The sequence below is a fragment of the Sceloporus occidentalis genome, unplaced genomic scaffold, assembly GCF_023333645.1.
Source record: "Sceloporus occidentalis isolate IW3139 unplaced genomic scaffold, rSceOcc1.0.p SCAF_1, whole genome shotgun sequence".
Classification (NCBI taxonomy): domain Eukaryota; kingdom Metazoa; phylum Chordata; class Lepidosauria; order Squamata; family Phrynosomatidae; genus Sceloporus; species Sceloporus occidentalis.
In genome coordinates this window covers 235,513,130-235,536,149 of record NW_028316981.1, presented here as the reverse complement: position 1 = coordinate 235,536,149, position 23,020 = coordinate 235,513,130, and the positions used below count along the sequence as shown (strand labels likewise).

Below are 23,020 nucleotides of genomic sequence, written 5' to 3'. Positions count from 1 at the left end.
GCATTTGGCTCATTACTTATGCTCCTGCACCCACTGTGCCTAATTAGTGAATATTCCCTTGAGGTGTTCCATGTGCGTGCCTTAATTTTCTTGTCATAAATTATCCAACATCCGCCCCAAAATGTCTGTTGGGTGGAGCATCACCTGGCCATAAAACCTGAAGAACCATAAACCATTCAAAGGTATTATGAAATTGAGATGTTTACTTGTAATCCAAGTTTACTTTTAAAATTGCATGGAATCTTTTGGTATTCTGAGAGCTGTGCTGGGACTAGAGCTACTATACAATACGTAAAGTGAGTTCCATCAAAACCATCAGAATGTCTGAGTTATTCTTCTTATGATCAGAATATGAAGTAAGCTTTGTCAGTTTTTCTGTATAAATAGAATTGTAGATTTGATTGTGGTGACTTGTTTCCAGTGGGCACTAAAGAGGGCAACTTGAAGCTTCTCTCATGCTGTTACTGTTTGTGCAGAGATGTATGCATACAGAAATAAAATAAGTTTGACTATCACCCAGAAAGGTGGATTGTTCTGACTTTGCTCATATTATTTAAAGCTCAGTATTTACACTCTTCTTTGTATCACTATATGACTGGTGTGCTGTCTAGACTATCCCAGGAAACAAATTCTAGTGATGCTGGAAATAGACATAAGAAGAAATGGATGGCTCCCAACAATGAGAGAGAGAGACAGAGAGAGAGGTTTTTTTAAAAACTCTTGTTCTATGTCTTTGCTGGTTATGGCGAGGAAATCATTTGAAGCAATAGCCCTGCCTATTTTGTGTAGTTTGTGTAGTTTATGTAGTTGGCTGCTATTTATAGAGGCGGAGTAATGCCCTGTGTGTTCATGTCATATGTGTTGTAGTGTTAACTGGTAGAGCTGCGACATTGCTTGGTTTAGGTGGCAGCTGTGTAAGTCATGCCTCGTTCTGGCTCAACAATCGGTGTAACTATAGATGCTTCATTGTGGTAGCCATGTGTTGCATTACTTGGGCTTTCAAAATATGTTGATTAGCATAGTTTATTATAATGTGTGATGGTGATCAGATTTGATAACTGAATTATTTTAGCACGCACCATTATATTGCCATGGAATTTCTATTGATATTTAAACAGTAGAAGAACATACTTCTGAAATGTATTACAGTGTGTTTTATTCTGGACTGAATCACCCCTTCTGTTTTTATAATGGAATCTTATCTCATTTTCTTTTCAGAATAGATCAACTCTAATGCACTCAAATTTTAAAAGATGAAATCAGGCTTGGTAGTTTTGGTATATATAGTATTCTTACAACACAGACCTATACCTGTACATTCGGAGAATGAGTCCTGCTAAGTTCACTAGAACTAATACATACTAAGAAGTTTAGAATTTCAGCCTTAGATGGTGTTTCTTTGAAGAGATTTTGACTTAATGACCAGTGGTGCTACCATTATATTGGTAATATTGATATTGCTTCTCACCTTCTTAGTGAGTCCCTTTAGATTGATGGCATTTGCCTTTTTCACTGAGTTACCAAATGTATTTATTCATCTGTTATACTCACCAGCAGCATGCTATTTGGAAATATTGTGTGGTTTTTTTTTGTTGGCATGCCATCCTTATAATAAAATAAAATGATAATGAATTTTGTTTTTATGTTTACACTCCCCCTCCCACTTTTAGCTATAGACAAAACATTCTGCTTCGTAATTTCTTAATTTCTAGGTTTTCTTGGGGATCTCTCAAGATATGTGCTTTATTTAGGCCTGTTGCCATGAAGTAACTCATCCAGGTATACAAGCAGTTTTTCCCAAATCAAGACTTGTCTTAGGGCACGCCCCAAGAGGGATAGAGATGCCTCTGTAGTTACTCATATTTAGTCAACAGCCAAACATTTGTGTATGTGTACAGAAACAAGAAACAATCTACTCTTTTTTTTATGCTATTAGTTTGCACGCCACAGTGAGATCAATGAGATTGGAATACATTTGTCTTCAGAATTATTGTTATGTTGCTCATTTAAAACAATATGTACACCCACAAGAGGGCATAACTGAGATAGGTCTTTCTAGTATATTTTATTTTTATCCTTGTAGAATTTGTCTCTTATTTGATCTTAGGCTGTGAATAAGCCTTTCTTATAGATAAACATGAAATATAAACAATGTCGCTGGCACTTCTTTGAAACCAGACGTTTTTCAGATTAGGTCAAACAACATGAAAGCCTAGGAGACCATCTTGCCCAGAGGATTCAGGCCAAGTTACAAAAACTAAGTGTCCACTATTGGCAGTATGTGTAGTGTGCACATGCAGGATCTGCACTATGCAATCCTGCTGCAAATTCCATCTGTCATTGCTCAGCCTCAGCCCCTGGTTACCTTTCCTTGTGGGTTCTTCCTAGGAAATAAATTATTCACTACATGCTAGCTTAAGACTTCATTTCTCTAAGGTAGATGGGCCTGGTGTAACTAAGACCTCCCAAGGAAAATAAAACAGAATTCCTATTTCAATGAGGTGTTGTACTGGCATTTTCCTATTCTAACTATAGCTGGCACTGTGTTCAGTCTAAGGCAGTCAGTTGTGCTGCTGTTCTAGATAGTTCTTTATAACAGATCTGTTGTTGGTTATCAATTTTGTTTTGGCTTCATTGCAAAAACTGCTTGACACCTACTAAAACATTTATTTTGTGCAAAGCACCGTCACTTGGTATGTGTGTATAGAATAAACATGATGTAATATAAGAGACTATACCAGTACAACATATTAAAACTCAAGCCATCTTTTCCTGGAATTCGGGTTGCCAGCTCAGTACTATCCCAGCCCTCAGAGCCAAAACTGGAGACCACCAGATTACCCCTTGTGATATCACAGGAAGAAAACCACTGTGATGTTACAAGGGTGGCATTAGAAGAAGCAGGCCCTGGTGATGTCATTAGGATTCCTTAAACATCACGGTTGCATAGAGTATGCCATTAAAAAATAGTCCATAAATCTATGTTGTGGTCTATGTTGCATAACTTTATGCATACTTTACTACATAGCAGAGGGGCTAAAGAACCTTCCTAGTGAATTATGCAGTGATGCATCAGGGCACTGCAATGGCATCCTCGCCTCTGGTGTCATCTGGCACAGCAGGCAGCTGCTGGAAAGGGTGGCAGCCAAAAGAGCACGCTTGGCCCTCTCCTTTATAGTGGTGGCAGGGGTCTCATCATGAGAAGGCCTTCACTGCCGCAGCAACACCAGGAGAGGGGCTTTTCGACATTTCCTTCGCAGCAGTGGTAGAGCTGGGAGGGGCCCAGCGTAAAGATGGTCAATGCACAAATGTACTTCTGAAGGCAGTATTCTCAACCTGAGATTCGTCTCCTTATACTGAAGACTAGAGAAGAGGGCCCCGAGATCTAACAACTATACCTGGAGTACGTGAAGAGATCTTGCAGCACTTTTGAGACTAACTGAAAGAAAGAAATTGGCAGCATGAGCTTTGGTAGTCTACGAAAGCTCATGCTGCCAATTTCTTTCTGTTAGTCTCAAAGGTGCTACAAGATCTTTTCCACATACTGACTCTACAGACTAACATGGCTATATCTCTGAATTCTACAACTATACGTGGAATGATCTATATCAGTAGGCAAAGAACATGAACTCGAGGGAACTCTCAGTTAGTATTTTGTGCTCTGAACAGGTAGAGTGCTAAAGCAAAGGAATTCTGTTTCCTCCTCTTAACAATCATACCACCATGTCTAATCAAAGCTGTGTGGTATGTTTGAACCTGGGTTACTATGGCATGGTGAAAACTATCTGTAAAAAAGCTGCTGTCTGAGAACTTGTCTTTAGCACAGAACTTTTTATTAGCACAGGTGAGTTTTTGTATTGGTCATCATGGCCTTGCTGATGAATTATGCCGAAGATAATGTTTGCAGAAGAAGCATGAGGTCTGCTACAGAGCCTGCCTATTATCATTGCATGCAGGCTGCACAAACAATTGTGGAACAGTGCTAGCAGCTGTTTTCTTTCTGTTCACAGTTCTGCTCCAACCTGTTGTTGTTTTTACTACTGACAAACCAATTATGTGCTAAAACACTTTATGCTTAGTTCCACCCGCCAAATGCTCACAAAAACACCTTGCTTTAACCCTGGAAGCTAGTCAAGCTTTAGCTCTGGGAGATCATTTAGAGGGGAAATTCCACAGCTCAAGGGCAACTATTGAGAATTCCTCTTTGAGCCTTTGCTAATCTTTTCCAGCACTTTGAAGAAGCTGTGTCTGTTGGGTTATTGCCTCCAGATTGCACTGTGTGTTTTGTGAACTGGAAAGCATCCTTGCAGTTATCATGTCTCCATCCAATTAAACTGGTATGCCAGTGTGCTTCAAACATTACAGGCTCTTGAACCATTTCGATAGAAAATGGCCACTCTCTTATTTGTATGTGTACTCTTGAAGGTGTAGGGATAAGCCATGCTGTTAGTGTACTGTTCTCATAACCAGTAGCTTGGATATTTCTGGAAGAAGGAGGAGGAGGAAAGAGACAGAGAGAGAGAGAGGGGGGGTGGAAACTGCTGGGATTTTATGAGTATCCTCTCAGTTTTAGAAATGATGCTGTGTGGAACATTAAGCTCTTTTGTAGGCTTTATCATACATTGCAAAATTTTAAGTATGTGATAACAATGAAATTAATTCTTTATCACTTAAAACTGTACCTTCATACAGGTTGAGTCTCCTTTATCTGAAACACTTGGGACCAGAAGTGTTTCGGATTTTGGATATTTTCGGATTGTTGAATATTTTCCCGCCACTCACTGCTGCCTTGTTAATGAACAACCAAGAGCACCTTCACCACTGGCTAATTGGTGGAAGTAACTGGCTGAAAGGCTCCCAGCAGATTGCCTGTACAGTAATCAGATCTCTTATATAAAATAACATGGTGTAGTATTTGCAGGCTGCAGAGAGAACTGAGAGGTGCAATGCTGCAGAGAGACATGAAGAAATTTCAGAAACCTACTTTTTTTTTTAAAAAAAAAGTTCACTTTATGATTCATACATTTTTTTAAAAAGCAAGTTTTTGAAATCTCCTCATGTCTCTCTGCATCATTGTGTCCCTCGTGTCTCCTGGCAGCCCACAAATACTACACCATTTTATTTTATATAAGGAACCTGATTAATGTTCAATAGATCTCTGGGGAGCCCTTCAGTCAACCTCTTCTGTTTTTGAGCTACCACTGCCAGTGCTCCTGGTTGTTATGTCTGTTTCCAGCCTCATATCCTTCTCCAGCCTTGCAAATGCACATATTGCACTACTTGTGTTCTACAGTAGCTCCAAAAGTTTCAGATTTTGAAGCATTTTGGATTTTGACATTTCACATAAGGGGGACTCCACCTGTACCAAGTGAGCAATTAAAACTATTTTTAAAAAAAGTACAAGCAAGCACAACTTTAAAAAGTAGACATATATGTAAAATGAACTTGCTTTAAAACCTCCCCACCTATTTAGGACTTGAAATATATTGGATGTAAATTAGAAAGTAAATGGAATGCATGGGCTCAGCTTGGATACCACATAGTGCTATGATTGGGGAAAACTTTACGTGACATTATCACATTACACTATTATAACGTTATTTTTCCACTTTTAGTGTTATGGCTTCTTTCTGTGGTATCCTGGGATTTGCACGGAAGAGCATTTAGACTTCTCAGCCACAGAGCATTTAGGGCTCACTAAGCTACAAACCCCTGAAATCCATAGGAGGCAGCCTTAGCAGTAAAAGTAGAATAATAGGGCTATAACATTATAGTCCAATATTGTCCATGTGTATTCTAAACTGTGAAACCAGTGATTAAACCATGTTTTAATGTTGGTTTGCATTCATTACAATTCAGCATGATATAGGCATTGACAAACTACTGTTACACCCATTGCACCATTTCCAGAGAATACTGGTGAACAGATACAAAATGAAAAGTGAACAGCTTTGAACTATGATTTGTTTGTTTGTTTGTTTGTAATTCTACAAATTCAACATGTGGTTGCACAAATCCATGTTTTGAAAGTCTGAACTAATCCAAAAAAACTCCCTATGCTGCTTTCTACTGAAATTCCCTCCATTTTTCTCCTGACACTCTGTCTACACCTGATCCTACTTGCGTTATCTTATAATAATCTCAACTAGAGGTATTTTGTCTTCAGATTAATCATAATTACTGATGTAATACATAATGATAGTCTCAGTTTTGCTTCTGCCATCCCACGAGGGTGTGGCTGCATGTTTTTCCTGTTGGCATACATGTGTTGGAAGAGTTACATTCTGTTCCCAGGCACACCTTTTTATTTTTAATTAGAGCTTACAAAATGTTTCCATAGATATAAGATGAAAACTGTTGCTGTTTGGTGTTTCCTCACACAAAGAGACAAACAAACAAATCATTTTTGAGTCCACGATGGGGAAAAAAATGAACATATAGTGATAGGAATTAATAAAGGAGGAAAGTCATACCAGATGATCCAAAAAGAATGGTGCAAAAGTAAAGCTGTTTTTATCTGATTTATCACCATTCTTTTTGGATCACCCTGATTCTCATGTTTTTTTTTATTAAAAATAGTATAGTTCACTAGATGGCAGTATAGATACTTTAAAATCATTTTAAATAAAAGAATAGAAAACTGACAACTTTTCTCAAGTATATCCTAAGCGAGTAAGAGTAAAATTCTTTTTAAACTGTACATGGATGCCTGATCCCTTTCCTGAAACAATAAAAAGACATATATTTAGGACGACATTGTATGTTATAAAATTTGAAAGCCATATATTGATTGTGAGCTAGGTCTGCCTGTTTGGGCAAAGTATGTACATGGTGCTGGGAAACTGGTTCAGACATTGTTTCTGTTCTAGTAAAATATGTCTGTCTCCTGTATATTCGCTCTTCACTCTTGAGAGTTTCTTTTAACTGAGGTTCTCCTTGGTTTCTTAATCTGCAGTGTACTGTGAAATAAGATCAGAAAACTGGCTTTAATATTTTCCTTTAGATTGAGATATCAGTCCAAATTCTGGTTTTTGTTTTGATTATCTTGTTTTTAGGAAGCCCAGACGTTGCCTTGATTGGAAAATATTGAGTGCTTTGGTTTAAGAAACAGCTTTAGCTGGCAGTGTAAGTGGATTATGGGCCAATTTTTTAAAAGAAAAAAGTTACCGTATATACCCAACTATAAGTCGAGAAATTTTTTGCCCCAAAATAGCCACCAAAGTCCTGGGTAGTGTTATGCATGGGGCAATGGGTAGAATCATAGAATCATAGAGTTGGAAGAGGTCGCAAGGGCCATTCAGTCCAACCCCTGGCCATGCAGAAAATCTAAATCAAATCATCCCCGACAGATGGCCATCCAGCCTCTGTTTGAAGACCTCCAAGGAAGGGGACTCCACCACTCTCCGAGGGAGTGTGTTCCACTGTCGAACAGCCCTTACTGTCAGGAAGTTTTTCCTAATGTTGAGGTGGAATCTCTTCCTGTAGCTTGCATCCATTGCTCTGGGCCGTGTTCTCTGGAGCAGCAGAAAACAAGCTTGCTCCCTCATCAATATGACATCCCTTTAAATATTTAAATATTTCCTCTGCAGGGGAAAGCCCAGCTGGGGACAGGCTGGGAAGGGTGAGTGATCACCAGCAGCTTCTCCTCAACTGGGCTGCCCCCTTAAGTTCGACCCTCAACATATCCACGAGTCATATAAAAATCCACATTTTTGTCCCCAAAAGTTGACCTCGACTGGGTTTCCAAGGTCTTGAGAGTCAGTGAACCCCACTCGCAAAAAACCTCACCCTTCCCAGCCTATTCTGAAAGTTACTGGTTTCATATTATTTCCAGAATAGAAGTTGCCCTGGTTGGTTGGTTTATTCCCCCATACACTTTGAGGAGGATGGTGCTCAAGTGTCCCTAGTCACAAACTTCCCATCCCACCTAAATTCTGTTTTCTCGTTTGGGTTCCTCTTCTTTAAGCATGGGTTGGCGCCTGTGTGGAGAGCTACTTGCTTTGGAATTGCAGAGGGAGGATAGGCAGGGGAAATAGACATTGTAGCAAGTGGGAAGGTATGTACCAGCAGATAGTACCATCAAATGTTTTACTTTGAAACAATTTAAGTTTTTCAAAGGATGAAAATGGCTTTTCTGCATTGAAAACTTCTTCTAATTGTGACTTTTGAGAATTCCATGTGACAGGTGGAGCCATAAGAACACTGTTCCAAAGATATTGGGAACTGCCAGCTAAACTAACATCTGGGAGAAATTTGCAAAATTCCTGTGGGCTACCACCAGACTGCTATTCTTATGTTCGGTTTCTACAGGAGTTTATACATGCCACTGGTTTTTGGTTTTTTTTAAAGAAGGGCTGTTGGATCTGTCTTCTTCAGGTTTATTATTTGTGAATATATGAATTAAACAATTAAAACTAATGAGAACATTCCACTTTGTTGCAAAGATTTTTTATTGATATGCATATTTGAGTTCTATTTTTGTTAAGGTACTGTATCAGCAGTCTACTAGTTTTCAGGGTATACTTCTATCAGTCTTTGGAGTACTGAAGAGGCTTTTTTTTAACATGTCAAAATATTATTTTGCAATTCGATACAGTATTTCTGATGTGGTTATGCTGCAGAGCAAAGTACTCTTCTTCTAAAGCAGAGAGCTTTTGTAGCCATTCAAATGGTTTAAAAAGTTGGCAAATCCAGTTGCCATAAGTTAATAGTTGCCCTTCTGTTCAGTGGACAGCTCCTGATTCAACTTCAGTCTGAAATCTAATGTGGTAGAAACAGATGGTTCTGAGTAGTGAATTATGTTCTTGCTTTGTGAAGCTGGAAGATTTGTGTGTGCCACTGTTTTTTGTTGGATTTTTTTTTCCAATTTCAAGTTAGTCTGCTTTTCTTAAGCTTTCAGATATTTCTTGTAGAACAGGAAAGAGTGATAGCTGAGAGCAGCAATGTTTCCTCAGGTTTTAGGTCATGACCTGAAACTGGGTTTAAAAGAAGTGAGGATTTGTCCCTAAAATCTGTAGTTCAGTGCCCTACCCCCCCCCCCCTGTAAGATAGTATTTACAGTGCTTCTTGAGATATAAGCTAAAGGAATGATGTATAAAAATAAAAGTAAACATGGATTAATTAGAACAGAAGTTCACTGTTTAGCGATTGATCCTCATACTCACTATTCAGAGGGTTTGATTTTACCAATTGAAGAGTAATTAAAATAACAGTGCAAGAACTCCCAAGAAGCTTTGGTGGTAGCAAATGTAACAAAAAAGTAGCCAAAAAGCTAAAAAGAATCTACAGTATTTTAATGTGGAAGGAAAAGGACATGCCACTCTCTCTTCCAAGTTATGTACGAAAGGATGGTTACCCAAAGACCCATGAACTTTATTAGAACTGTTTTATTAAAAAGAGTCTATTTCCAAGAATCACAACAACCAGAAAACAAATGCATGTCTCCACTGATGTTCCTTGCCACTTGGTTATACAGGTGTGTGCTCAATTGCTCCTGCATGTTGCTGCTTGTACACCTGGAAAAAAATTAGAGTGCCAGTAGGCTTCTTTTCAAAATAGCTTGTCACTCAGCAACAAACCCTTGGTATTTGTTCCAAATTGGAAAGGTTTCAGATTAAAGTAAGATGTTCATAAATTTGTACATAATTAGTTGTCATGGAATTTAGGGGAAACGGGAGGGAGGAAATATTCCTAGGGACAACACTTTGGCAAACAAAAAGTATTTATAAATTCATAAATAAATGTTTGGATATTTCTTTGCACAGGAGTTTATGGAACAATTGTGATATTTAGCTGTAAGCCTGGAGTGGGAATTGTGCAGCCTTACAGGTGTTGTTGGACTATAATCCTCAGCATTCCTAACCACTGAACTGTGCTGACCAAGACTGCTGGGATTTGTAGTCCAATACCATCTGGAAAGGATTTGATTCCTACTCCTGTTGTTGGCTATGTGAGGCTTTTGCTTCTGTCTGCCTCTGTGGCACAGAACTGTTGCATCCTCCTTGGTGCTTTAGGCTAGAGGTAGAAGGGACCACAAGGGTAATTTAATCCAGCCTCCTGAAAAGGAATATACAACTAAAGCTCTCCTAAAAGATGATCATCTAGCCTCTGTTTAAAGACTTCCTAAGAAAGAAAGTCTACTAACATGTAGTCAGGCTCTTGTGACTTAAAAAAACAAAGGGGCTTGATGGACGGGCATTTTGCGTTGGCCTGGGCCCGAACTAGGGGTGCATGGGGACTGAGTATTTACACACTCACCAACCCTACCACGCACCCCGAACGCCATCTTGGTGTGCTCCTGTACAGATGAGATGTGTGATGATAATGTCAGCACAGTGCAGGGCCCAAACAGCCAATGGCACACCTGCACAGCTTAAAAATGGCACCCCCGCACAGCTTTTTAGGCCTCCCTGAGGCCGCAGAGTTTTGTTGCTTCAGCCTCCATCCGGGGCAGAAAGAGGCGGCATCTCACTGTCCTTTTCTACCTATCTGTCCAGCCCCTAAATTAAGTAAGCTGAAGAGGTAATATGGCTTTGTTTTGAAAAAAAGAGGTATAGTCAGCCCTCCACTTTTCCAAGTTGAACATTCGTGGATTTGATTATTTGTGAATTTGTCCACCGCACAGCTGGCAAGGGGGCATGCTCCTCCTCCTTCTCCCTCCAGGTTGTTGTTTGTAATATTTTGTAATGGTCATTGTGCCTTACACAAATAACCTATTGTTGTTGTTACAGTTCTCAAAACTGTGAATTTATGTCTGCAGAGATCACAATCCCATTGTTCTTTTGAAAATCTATGTACACAGAATCGACCCCTTAGCTCTTACGTAAGTGCTAAGTTTCAAAACATTAAATGAATAGAATGTTGGGAGATGGAGCAGAATAGATCTGCAGAAGAAGCTAAGTGTGTGGAGGGAGGGCAAGCAGTGCACTAGTGGAAGTCACTTAAGCACTTGGATTTAGAGAATGTTGAAGTAATGATTTCAGTTTTAACAACAGTAGCTTCTTCTGCAAGCAAATAGAAAGAATAGTCTCTTCCTTTGCACTCATTCATTTTAAATTGAGAAATCATTTGGGACCTGATAAAGCAGGAAAGCTTGGGTTTTTTTCCTTCAGATTATGAACAGACAAAAAAATGAAGATGGCTGAGCTACAAGGGACACCGTTTTAAGTTTTTCATGTGTGGACTGGGTTGATAATCTAAGTTTTCTTTTTTTTAAAAAGATACTTTGTTTATCCACATCAGTTAACAAATACGGATGTTTAAGCAACTATACAACTATATAAGCTATACTGTGATTGTTTTAGTTAAATTAAACTGTTTAAATTGTTATTGTTAAGGTAATCTTTTTCTCTCCTTCTAATAAAATACAGCAGAAAAGTTGTCCAAATATGATTAACCTATTAAACTGGAGATAGTTTACAATAAGTTCATAAGCATCTATAATAGTATAACCAAATCAGGTCTTACTATATAACTGTAAAAGTAATCTGAAAAGTTGTTATTGTTTAAAAAATGAAATCTTCATCAGGTTGTAAATATTAAGATTTTACCAGCAAGAATGAGTCTTCGGTAACTCTGAGTTGTGTAAAATATATATTAAGCTTAAGAGGAAGAGTGTCCTTTTCTGTCTGTGGACGGGGGAATCACATAATTATATTCAAGTCTTTAAATCAAATCCACCCTGATTTAGGCACCCCAAGATCTCTTGCAGTGTCATAGAGAAAAACATAAATAAATGCAGGGCTATCCCTACCATTAAGAAAAATGAAAAAATGCTGGAGGTTGTGGTTGAGACAATAGCCCTTCCTGGCTACTTAAACTGGCTGCCCCCTGTTTTGGCTGCACCCAGTCTGTTCCCATGGCTGTAATATACAAAGCATATGAAATGAACATATATTTATATTAATGTTTTTTTACAAGCGCAAGGAGAAAAATATTTTCATTCTTTATGCTGTAAAGACATTGCTTGGCTTGGCTTGTATTTATTTTTACAGCAAAAGCATTTTAAAGAGTTTTATCTACAAATGTAAAAAGGGAAAATTCCTAGTTGGGAGTAGATTAGATAATGGAAAATATGGGCCGAACTCTGGTTCTGGATTAATAACAAAGTCCAAGTGTAAAAATTCTGAGGCAGCGGTTTATCAGTTGGCAGGTGTTGGGTGTTTCCATTCTCAGTGTTAAAAGCACAGGAAACTGGGGTGTTCCTACATCCGGAGCTTGCCTGGTATTAAATTTAGTATCTGAAAGAAATTTCACTGGCATTAGCATATGTACATTTGGGATTTGGTTCTTTCTGGCACTTTATGTGAAGAGGCTGGCATTGTTTTGTATTTGTTTGCAGAAAGTCAGTTGTATAAGCTGCAATTGGCCCTCTGTACACACAGATTCTGCATCCATGGTTTCAATCATCCATGGCTTCTTTCTTTCTTTCTTTCTTTCTTTCTTTCTTTCCTTCCTTCCTTCCTTTTTTTTAGTTAATTCCAAAAAGCTAACATTGATTTGCTTATTTAGCTAAAGGACACCATTTTACTATGCCATTGTATATAATGGGACTTGAGCATCCATGGATTTTGGTATCAATGGGTGTGGATTGCTGGAACCAAATGCCAGCAGTTACCAAGGTAGCATTTCTCTCAGGTACAGGACAGTATGTTAAGGCTAATGTAGCAAAAAGAAGAAGGAGGGAAAAGACAGGCTTCCAATGCCTAGAATAGTGCTCCTATATTTCTTCCAATATAGGTTGAATCTCCCTTATCTGAAATGCTTGGGACCAGAAATGTTTTGGATTTCAGATTTATTTATTTATTTATTTATTTATTTATTTATTTATAATTTTGGAATATTTGCACATAATGAGATATCTTAGAAATGGGACCCAGGTCTAAACATGCAATTCATTTTGTTTTGTATACACTTTAAAATAATTTTGTGCACGAAACAAAGTTTGTGTTCATTGAACCATCAGAAAACAACAGTGGATTTTGGAGCATTTCAAACAGTACACATTTTATAAGTTTGTATTCGGTAGTTATATTGGCTCATTTGCACAAGGCTCTCTGTACAGTAACTAAACACACTTTAGTTACTTGGTGCTCTGTCTGATTTTGATTTGCTACTTCAAACAAAAGAGAAACAGATATTGTTGTCCTATAGATGAAACCATTGCACTTCAGCATTGTCCTAATTATTGAATGTGCATGTATAATAGTTTAATGCTGTACAAATAGCATGCTTATCATAGAGTAATAGTGTCATTGTTGTATTACGTTGTGTGGCATCCTTAACAATTACCCGAGAGAAATGTGCAATGGGGGTTAAAGGAAGGTAGCAAATGAATATGGGAAGATTTAAAGCAAATTGCCCTGCAATGAAAATAAGTATATGTAGTATCAAGGCAAGAAACTATTTATCAACAAATTGAGTATCACTTCCCTGCACTGCACAACTTGAGTTTTAATTATACTGTATTATATTGTAGTCTGCAGTAGACTTTCAGTGGAGGTTGTCCCTCTGGGATCTTTAAAGGTTTGAGGTGCATATCCCATTTTCCAGTATGTTAGTTTCATCAAAACTTCCAATCACAGAGCAGGCCAGTGGGAAGTCTATTGTTTACACTGTTAAAGTGGCTGTTAAAATAGTTTGCACTGTAAGGTAAGTGAATGGCACAAAGCTTCCTTTCCCCTCCATCTCCATCTTACCTACAGTTCTCTGCATTCCCTGGGAAGATTCTGCGGGGGTCCTCATGAATTATATTGGATGGGGAATGGGGGAGATGCTGTTTCAGGGAATACGACCAAATCTCTGCCTGGTTTTCAGATATTTCCCATCCACAAGACTCAGCTCATGCTTCCTCCCAAATAGTTTGGGAGGAAACTAGAGAGGCTTCTTAGAAGATGTAGGCAGTGATAGCAGACAAAGCAGCCTTACTTCTGTACACTTTCTTCCAGATATATAATTAATATAATACACAATAGTAATATATAATTAATAACTGTAGTTATCACCCTGGTTTAAATTTTTCTAAAGTTCATCCAAACAATTTTTTTAAAAATAGAAGGAAGTAAGAACAATGTCTAAGTAAAGCCAAGGCTAAAGTGTTTTTAATGCATGGAGGTGTGGTGGGCAGGATGAGAATAGTGACAGCTGGCTCTTTTCCCTTGTGCAAACCTGCTTGATATATCAAACTGAAGACTTGACTAAGGGTTAGATAAAGGTGGCTTACTTGACCGTTTACATGTTCAGACATGCAGTAGTCAGAAATGTCAACTTAAGGGTTCAAGATCCTGAAGAACTGCTCTGTCATGAAGTCAATATGTCTGTTTGGAATAAGCCAGAACATTTGATTTGATAGTACCTTCCAAATGAATTTCTAACTATCAATAGGTTGTTGCCAAGTTGGTGGACAGTCTTGTCCATTTACAACTACTTCCTGGGCGTTTCACATCTTAGGGATTGGACTTGGTGTTTCGTTCATATAGGTGGGGTCACTTTTATAACCCCTACTCTGCCAAAAAATAAATAAATTGGTAAAGTACCTGTGGAGTCTTAGGTGTGGTGTCATATGAGGCCTGGTTTTTGTTTTCTAGAACTGGATTAAAGTAAATATTTGAGCATGTTGCTTCACATCACAGAATCACAGAATTAGAAGAGACCACAAGGGCCATTCAGTCCAACCCCATGCCATGCAGGAATACAGACTCAAAGCATCCCTGACAGATGGCCATCCAGCCTTTGTTTACAAACTTCCAAAGGAGACTCCACCACTCTCCAAGGCAGTGTATTCCACTGTTGAGCAGCTTACCATCAGGAAATTCTTCCTAATGTTTAGGTGGAATCTCTTTTCCTGTTACTTGAATCCATTGCTCCATGGAGCAGCAGAAAACAAACTTGCTTCATCCTCAATATTTAAACATGGTTATGATGTCAATCCATAATCTTCTCTTCTCTAGGCTAAACATACTCAGTCCCCTAAGGCGCTCCTCATAGGGCATGGTTTCCAGACCTTTCACCATTTTGGTCGCCCTGCTGTGGGCATGCTCCAGCTTTTTAACACCCTTCTTGAATTATGGTGACTAGAACTGAACACAGTTCCAGGTGAGGTCTGACCAAAGTAGAATTGACTATCACTTCCCTTGATTTAGACCAGTGATTCCCAAACCTTTGTCCTCCAAGTGTTTTGGACTTTAACTCCCCCAGTTTGGTCAACATTCAAGAATTCTGGGAAACATCTAGACAACCAAAGTTTGGGATTTACTAATCTAGATGCTGTATTCCTATTGATGCAGCCTAGAATTGCATTGGCTTTCTTATCAGCTGTGTCACATTTTGACTCACCCTGTGGTCCACTAAGACTCCTAGATCCCTTTTGTATGTACTACCATCAAGCCAGGTGTCACCCATCCTATATATGTGCATTTCATTGTTACTTTGCCAATGTAGTATCCTACATTTCTCCCTGTTGCAATTCATTTTGTTAGTTTTGGTCCAGTTTTCTAATCTCTTAAGATCATTTTGAATTTTGATCCTGGCCTCTGGGATATTAGCTACTCCTCCTAATTTGGTGTCATCTGCAAATTTGATAAGCATGCCCTCTATTAATTCATCCAGGTCATTGATAAAGATATCGAATAGCAAGGGGCCCAGGACAGAACCCTCTGGCACCTTGCTAGTCACTTCTCTCCAGAATGAGAAGCCATTGCACCCTTTGGGTTCAGTCGGTCAACCAGTTACAAATCCACCTAACTGTTGCATTGCCTAGACCATATTTTACAAGGTTTTTTTGCAAAGTTATCATGGGAGACTTTGTCAGGGGCCTTACTTAAATCAAGATACAGTACCTCCACAGTAATCCCTTTATCTACCAAGCCTGTGACTCTATCAAAAAAAGAGATAAGATTAGTTTGGCATGACGTGTTTTTAAGTAACCCATGCTGACTTTTAGCAATCATGGTATTCTTTTCTAAGTGCTTACACACAGTCTGTCAGGGTAGTAATTATTTGGGTTCTATATTTTCCTTTTTTGAAGATGAGGACAACATTTGTCATCCTTCAGTCTGTTGGGATGCTCCTGTTTTCCAGTAATTCTCAAAAATTATTGACAATGGTTCTGAGATTACTTCTGTCAGTTCTTTTAATACCTTTGGATGTAGTTCATCTGTACTGGAGACTTGAGTAGCCAGGTATTCTTGTACTACCTCTTTACTTATTGTATGCTGCAATTCCCCTACTGCATAATCTGCGCCATTTCCGTCAGATGGAGTATTGTTCTTTATTTCAGAAAAGACTGAGGCAAAGTAAGTGTTGAGTAGTTCTGTCTTTTCTCTGTTCTCTGTTAGTATTTCACCATCTTCTCCAAGGAGTGGCCCTACCATTTCCTTGCTGCTCCTTTTGCTATGGTCATAACCAAAAAAAGGTTTTTTATTGTTTTTAATCTCTCTAGCAAGCCTGAATTCATTTTGTGCTTTAGCTTTTCTGACATTATCTCTATGCAATCTGGCTATTAGAATTCTTATTTGGTGATTTTCTCTTTTTCCCATTTCTTGTGCATGTCCCCTTTGACGCTTAAGTCAGTTTAAAACCATCCTGGTTTCTTCATTTTTCCTCCTCAGTGCAACTGTTTGAAATGGTGCCTTCAGTATCTCACTTTTAAGAAACTTCCATCCCTTCTCTATTAGTATTCCTGACCATGGGATTGCCACCAGTATTTCCCTAAGTTTATTAAAAGCAGCTTTTTTATATAAAAAACTAGATTGCATGTCTGACCATGCTTGGTTTTCTCTTTTGGCTGTATAACAAGCTTCAAGAGAAAATGACCATTCCCACCTAAATATCCTGCCACTTACACCCCATTAACCAGAACATCATTGTTGGTTCAGGATCAGATCTAAAATAGTTCAGTTCAGTAATTTATTTCAGCCAACAAGCCATCAACATCAAAACAGATCTAAAATAACAAATCCCCTAGTTGCTTCTTCCATCTTCTGGACAATGAAATTGTTTGCAAGGCAAGTGAGGAACTTGTTGGACCTTAAATTCTTGGCAGTTTGACTTCCAACAAACATCAGGATAGTTGAAATCCCCCATTACTACTACATCTCTCCTTTCTGAATGTATGGTCATCTGTTCCAGGAAGGCATCATTCAAGTCTTCAGTTTGGCTTGGAAGTCTGTAGTAGACTTCCACCACCACATCCCTCTTATACTTCACTTCTTAATTTTTACTCAGATTTCTCAACTTGGCTTCCAAGATTTAAGTTCAAAGGTGAATACATCATTAATGTATAGTGCTAATCCATCTCCTCAGAGACATAGCCAAGGAGGGGGGGGGGAGTCTGAGGGGTCTGGACCCCCCCTTCCGTTAGATACAATGAATGGTGTGTGCTGCTGTGCTGCCGTGCCCAAACCCCATTATAATGGTGGCACTTAGTCTGGACCCCCCCTCCCAAAATCCTGGCTATGCCCCTGATCTCCTTTCCTCTTTGGTCTATTTCTCTGAAACAGGTTATACCCCTCTATTACTACATTTTAAATCATGAGACTCATCCCACCAGGTTTCAATGATGCCTATTATATATATTTGCTTTGCTGTGCAAAGAATTCAAGTTCATCCTGTTTATATCCCATGCTCTGTGCATTAGCAAACAGACATCTAAGACCATGGACCATTCTCCTTATCTGCCTTTTAACTTCTCTCCCACTCCCTACCCCCCACCCCTCCAGTGTTGGGTTCTTGTGCTATTTACCTTGTTCTCTGCATAGTGTTTGGGCTGTTATTTCCAGCTCTTGATGAACTCCTGCCTATATAACTTAGTTTAAAGCCTCCTGATCAGATGTCCATGCCAACTGCTGTGAGGTATATCTCATCCATGAAACCACACACCATGGTGGTCGTCTTCTTCTTCTTCTTCTTCTTCTTCTTCTTCTTCTTCTTCTTCTTCTTCTTCTTTAAACATAAAAGTAAGCAGTCATGTCACTATACTATTATCCTCTATTTTAGAAACCAATTTTTCCCTATAGTAAAGGAAGAATTTTATTGCCATACTTCCTTTAAAGACCACAGAATGACTGAAACATTTGCCCACATCCATCAGTTTATGGTCAGTAGATACAACTGACGACCCTTGGTTGGATCAGATACATAGGTTGGCATGGAGTTTGGAATAGACTTGTAAGATGTAGCTTACTTGTGGTATATTGCACCTGGAACAATCAGTGTGAACAGAGCTTTAGAGAGCTTTGCCAACTTCCTCTGGAATAGAGGTGTCAGACAGCCATTGTTCTACTGTCTTGGGGAACTGTGTGAGAACTAGCTTGGTTTAAAAAAAAATGTGGAGGAGGAAGTGGCTCTTGGCTATGCCCTGGAGGATGATATTTTTGAAATTCACCACTGGCAACTAGTGTGGAAATGAGTGGCATTTGGATGGAAACACTATGTACTAGTAGCATGAGTTCTTCCTGTCACCGATATGTCTGTTCTGGAGAACAGTGAAGCATGGGCTGAGAAGAGCCTATTTCACTTGGGAGTTTATAGAGAATAAGGTATGCACAGTTGATCCTGCCTCTGGGCCATAAGCCATCATCTTAAATAAGTATGAATTGCCGGGGGGGGGGGGGGGGGTTGTTTGAATCAGAACTACTGTCCCTCCCTCCAAACCTTGTTGCACTGCACCTCCCATAATCTCTCACCTATGTTGCTCGGGCTGATGGAAACTGTAGTCCAGCAAAACATAGATTTTTTTTAACAGGGACATGGTTCTCCATTTCTGTCTGAAATCAGGGCTTAACCCAGAACCAGAAAGTAGCCTTATTTTTAATTAATCCTATGACGTACTAAGGAGCTTCTGGATTGCCATTCTTTCCTTGCTTGAGACCACTTAATCCTAGGCAGAGGAAAGTATGCTGAGGTCGACTGTTGACTGGCAATTCAGCCCATTCATGTTTGAATTCTAGATTAATTCTTGGAGCAAGTGAAAATTGTAGTACTGTGGGACAGTTTTGGGACATAGTTGATTCTACCTTGGACATGTGTGTTTCTGGATAGCATAGATGACATTTGGTTAATCTATTTAATTTTTCAGTTAGCATTACAATTTCTTCTAGATTTTTAATTTTTATATTGATTATTTAAAAATGTGGAATTGCAAATTTTGAACAAAGATTAAAACATGACCATTTAACTGTTTCTCTTCTTATTATTTTAAAAATCAAACATTACCAATAAAACATTCTTCTAATAATGCATTTAGCCTTCTTTATCCATGGATTCTTCATTCACAGATTCAAGCATCCATGGCTTGGGAATGAATATATATATATATATATATTCTAAATAACAAAGCTTGATTTTTCCAATTTATATAAAGGACACTATTATTCACAGGGGGAAGGATCCTAGAATCAAACTCGAGTGGATACTAAGGACCCACTGCATTTGTACTTTGATAATCTCCTGATTAGATTATTAACATGACAGAATGGGAATGGAAAAATGTCAAATTTTCAATAGCACTGATTTTGTTCCAAAGCTATTTGCTGTACCACCCTTGGTTTTTCATAAGGTGAATGAATTCCAAGCACCTCATGAAAATAGCTTGTTAATGTCCCCTAATAGGCCAGCTTGGTTTAGCTCTCATATGATATGTGATAACTTCTAGCTATACTTAGAGAAGGGTTAGTCCTGCCCTCAGCATTCAAGAACTTTATTTTGGTGTGTTAACCTGCTGCCCTGCTCCTCTAACAAGCTTTTAAAAAATTAACACAACTTTCAGTGTGACGGCAGCAGGTAAGAAATAAAGTCGGTTCACAGCTGTGTAATCTTAAAATTTCTTCTTTTAAGGTTTTTAAAATGCACTTAAATTCTATTTCGTATTCAGTAGATTTATTTAAAATAATGGTCTACTGTTTGATAGAAGTAAAAATATTAAATGCAAATGGATTATTTAGAGGTAAAATCTTTTTTTTCCTGTTGAAAGGGGGGTACAGAATTAAAAAGGTGTGGTACTAGTATGGCTAATGTGAATAGAGAAGCACAAAAATGTCACACTAAGTATTAGCGAAAGAGAAACTGAGACCATGGCAACTAATATACTTCTCTCTTATTAGTAACTTTCTTGCATTTTACCTTCTGATATCTGTATGTTGGCAAGTACATTGAAGGGAGTACTTCATTGGCTTGGACTACCAACATGAGAATATCTAACAAAACTTTTTATGTTAAACACTCTCAGTAGAAACTTCCTAGATGTCTATATTGCCTTGTTCCTTATCACTGGAATGACTATTTAGTGTTTTTAACATATTTGCAAGGAAATGTGCAAAGATTAATCTACCTGTGCTTACTTAGTTCCTCTGGGCATTTATAGCCTAGAATGGCAACCAGTACAATTTTCACACGTTTCTTGACTTGGGACCAGTTCTTGGTCCCCGTAGATGATCAGATGAGTGACTGTGTACAAAGATGGTTTCATTCAAAAAATCAAAATATCTGTTACATTACTGATTTGTTCAGATTCATCTTCCAGTTGTCATTAGTGACAAATATACCTGAACGTTCAGCAAAAGGATTGTGGGGACTGGATAATCCCTTTTCTGTTCTGACCTTCACCTATGATATCAAGGGTCTGTCTAGATGATCTACTCTTTCCTGTACACCTTGAGAATGTGCTAACTTAAAATCCCTTCCCTTGTTACCTTTTTTCTGTTTGCTCTCTCAATTGCCTGTGTCTCCCGCCTTGTTGGGCTTTAATCAAAGTTTTAATGTCTCTTAAATAGAGAATATTGCAGATGTATGTTTTCCTCAACCTGTTAATTCCAACACTTTAAAAAGAGAGCTGGTTATTGCCTAAATTCCTTAGGTATATGTTAAAGAGATGTTTGATTATGTTGAACAAAAAAGAAAGATGTCTGAAATAATAGGTGCAAAACAGGTATAAAAGGACAGCTTCTGGGCATCTTGAGGGCCATCAGAGTGCCTTAAAGCCAGCCATGGCAGGAGGAAAAGCTGGCTTTTTGCTGGCGCAAAAAGGAGCAGCTGTTTGCCACTTCTTTTTTGGCCACCAAAAATGCAGAATGGGGCTGCGGTGTGCTGTTGCCACGGCTCCAATCCACCTTCAGAAGGTGCAGCTTTAAGTTTCCAGGATAGTCTGTTTCGCCATATAGTTTTGAAATAATAAATAATCTATGGCAAGCTCCTGTTGAATAGAAATTTTTCTTCATGAGAATAAAAAAATTAATGAAATCCCTGGTATATGGAAAATAAGTTGTTCATTTGGTTCTCTACCCCCACTCCATTTTTATGACATCCTTGATTTAAAAAGTTATCTCTGGTCTGATAACAACTACATTAAACCACCAGCTATAAAAAAGCACATGTAGAAGACATGCATTTGTCTGTATCTATCTGTGGAATTATCTATTGATCCTGTCTGTATCCAACTATAAATAAACCAAATCCACAGGTACATTAGTCCATCATAAATGTCTGGGCAAAGAAGTAGATTTTTCATTGATTTGAAATGTCAAGATTGGCACCATAATAATGCTGCACTAAATTGCACAAGGGGGGTACACACAATTTTATATAGGCATCTGGTATATGTAGTGAATTTACAAAGTATCTGAACTTCCTTAATTGCACAGTGTGCCAGTTCACACTTGATTTTCTCTTTTGGACTGTATTTAGGAATCGGGAATAGGATTGGATTCACTGGATCTTTCCTATTTGAGTGCCTTTTTGTGGTAAACAAGTATGCATTGTATATTTCATCTTCTTTCTGGGAGCTCCACCTAGAGAAAATAGTTTAACAAATGTTCTTTTAGTATATATTCGAAAGAGTCATACATCCAGACTCGGTAAGCTGACTGTTGACAGCAAAGAGCGGCAGCAGTCGTTTGGATTTGGTCTTGGCCTGTACTGCAGTGCAATTAAATCTGACCTTTAGAGCTGAACTTTGGTTAGGAATAGGTGTCTGATTATAGCTTGGAATGTACACAAATATACAGGGCACTCTCTGAATAGTATATTAGCTAATATCAACATAGAGCTGTAGTCTTGATTCTAAATCAATTTTCCTGAATTTAATTTTTTGCAGTTTGAAATATTTCTGGAGTATTATGACTGAAAAGACATTTTAATCAGATCTGGGTATGTTTTACTGTCACAAAGTGTTATCTTTGGTCACTGTTGGTTTTTAAAATGATATAAACAAACATTGGCTGTAAGAGTAAGCAACTTACTTGGTATCAAATGTTACAAATGGAAATACTTCATGATATGGAAAGTTGTAATCAGTGTGCGTTGTTGTTGTTGTGTGCCTTCAAATCATTTCTGACTTGGGGTTTTCTGGGGCTGAGAGTGTATGACTCACCCATGGTAACCCAGTGGGTTTTCATGGCCAAGGGGGAATCAAACCCTGGTCTCCAGAGTCGTAGTCCAACACTCAAACCACTACACTACACTAATAGACACATTTTATTTTGTTTGTCTATTTTCATGAACATGGTAATGTTGAAGTCATTTGCTGGAATTGTGCCTTTTCAACAATATTTTAATCTCAGTTATCTGGAACTTTGATTTTCACTTATTAAAAAAAAATCAAACCTGCTCTGCAGAGTTGGAGGGAAGCATACCTCATGATTACCAAGTTGATGACTTGAAAGATATACATTTATCCCTCCACATTTGCTGGGGTTAGGGGTACAGGACACCCATGAATGTGGGACAAGTGCAAAGAACAAAAATACTATGTTTTTGCCTGAGAGAATACCTCTCTAGGAATCTCTAGGTCCTCCAGTGCAACTCTGTGGTCAACATCTGCTGGACATTGACCATAGAATTGCACTGGAGGAGCAACAAATGCCTAGTGGAGTGTTCTCTCTAGGAATTTCTAGGTCCTTCAGTTCAACTTTTGGTTAAAGTTGACCATAGAGTTGCTCTGGGGGACCTAGATATTATATATTAATAAAATCTATGGATAATCAGATTCACAAAAGTCAACGCTGCAAATGTGGAGGGACGAGTGTAC

At 38.5% G+C, this 23,020-nt stretch overlaps 1 protein-coding gene across 1 annotated transcript in view; it reads left to right on the top strand.

Moving 5' to 3' along the window:
* Positions 1-19,711: 19,711 nt before the first annotated feature.
* The window catches only part of KANK1 (KN motif and ankyrin repeat domains 1), a 71,924-nt gene continuing 68,615 nt past the window's right edge, over positions 19,712-23,020 (top strand). Inside the window, exon 1 of the mRNA XM_089490260.1 lies at positions 19,712-19,779. The gene's annotated coding sequence lies outside the window, so the exon portion shown is untranslated. The remainder of the gene's footprint in view (positions 19,780-23,020) is intronic.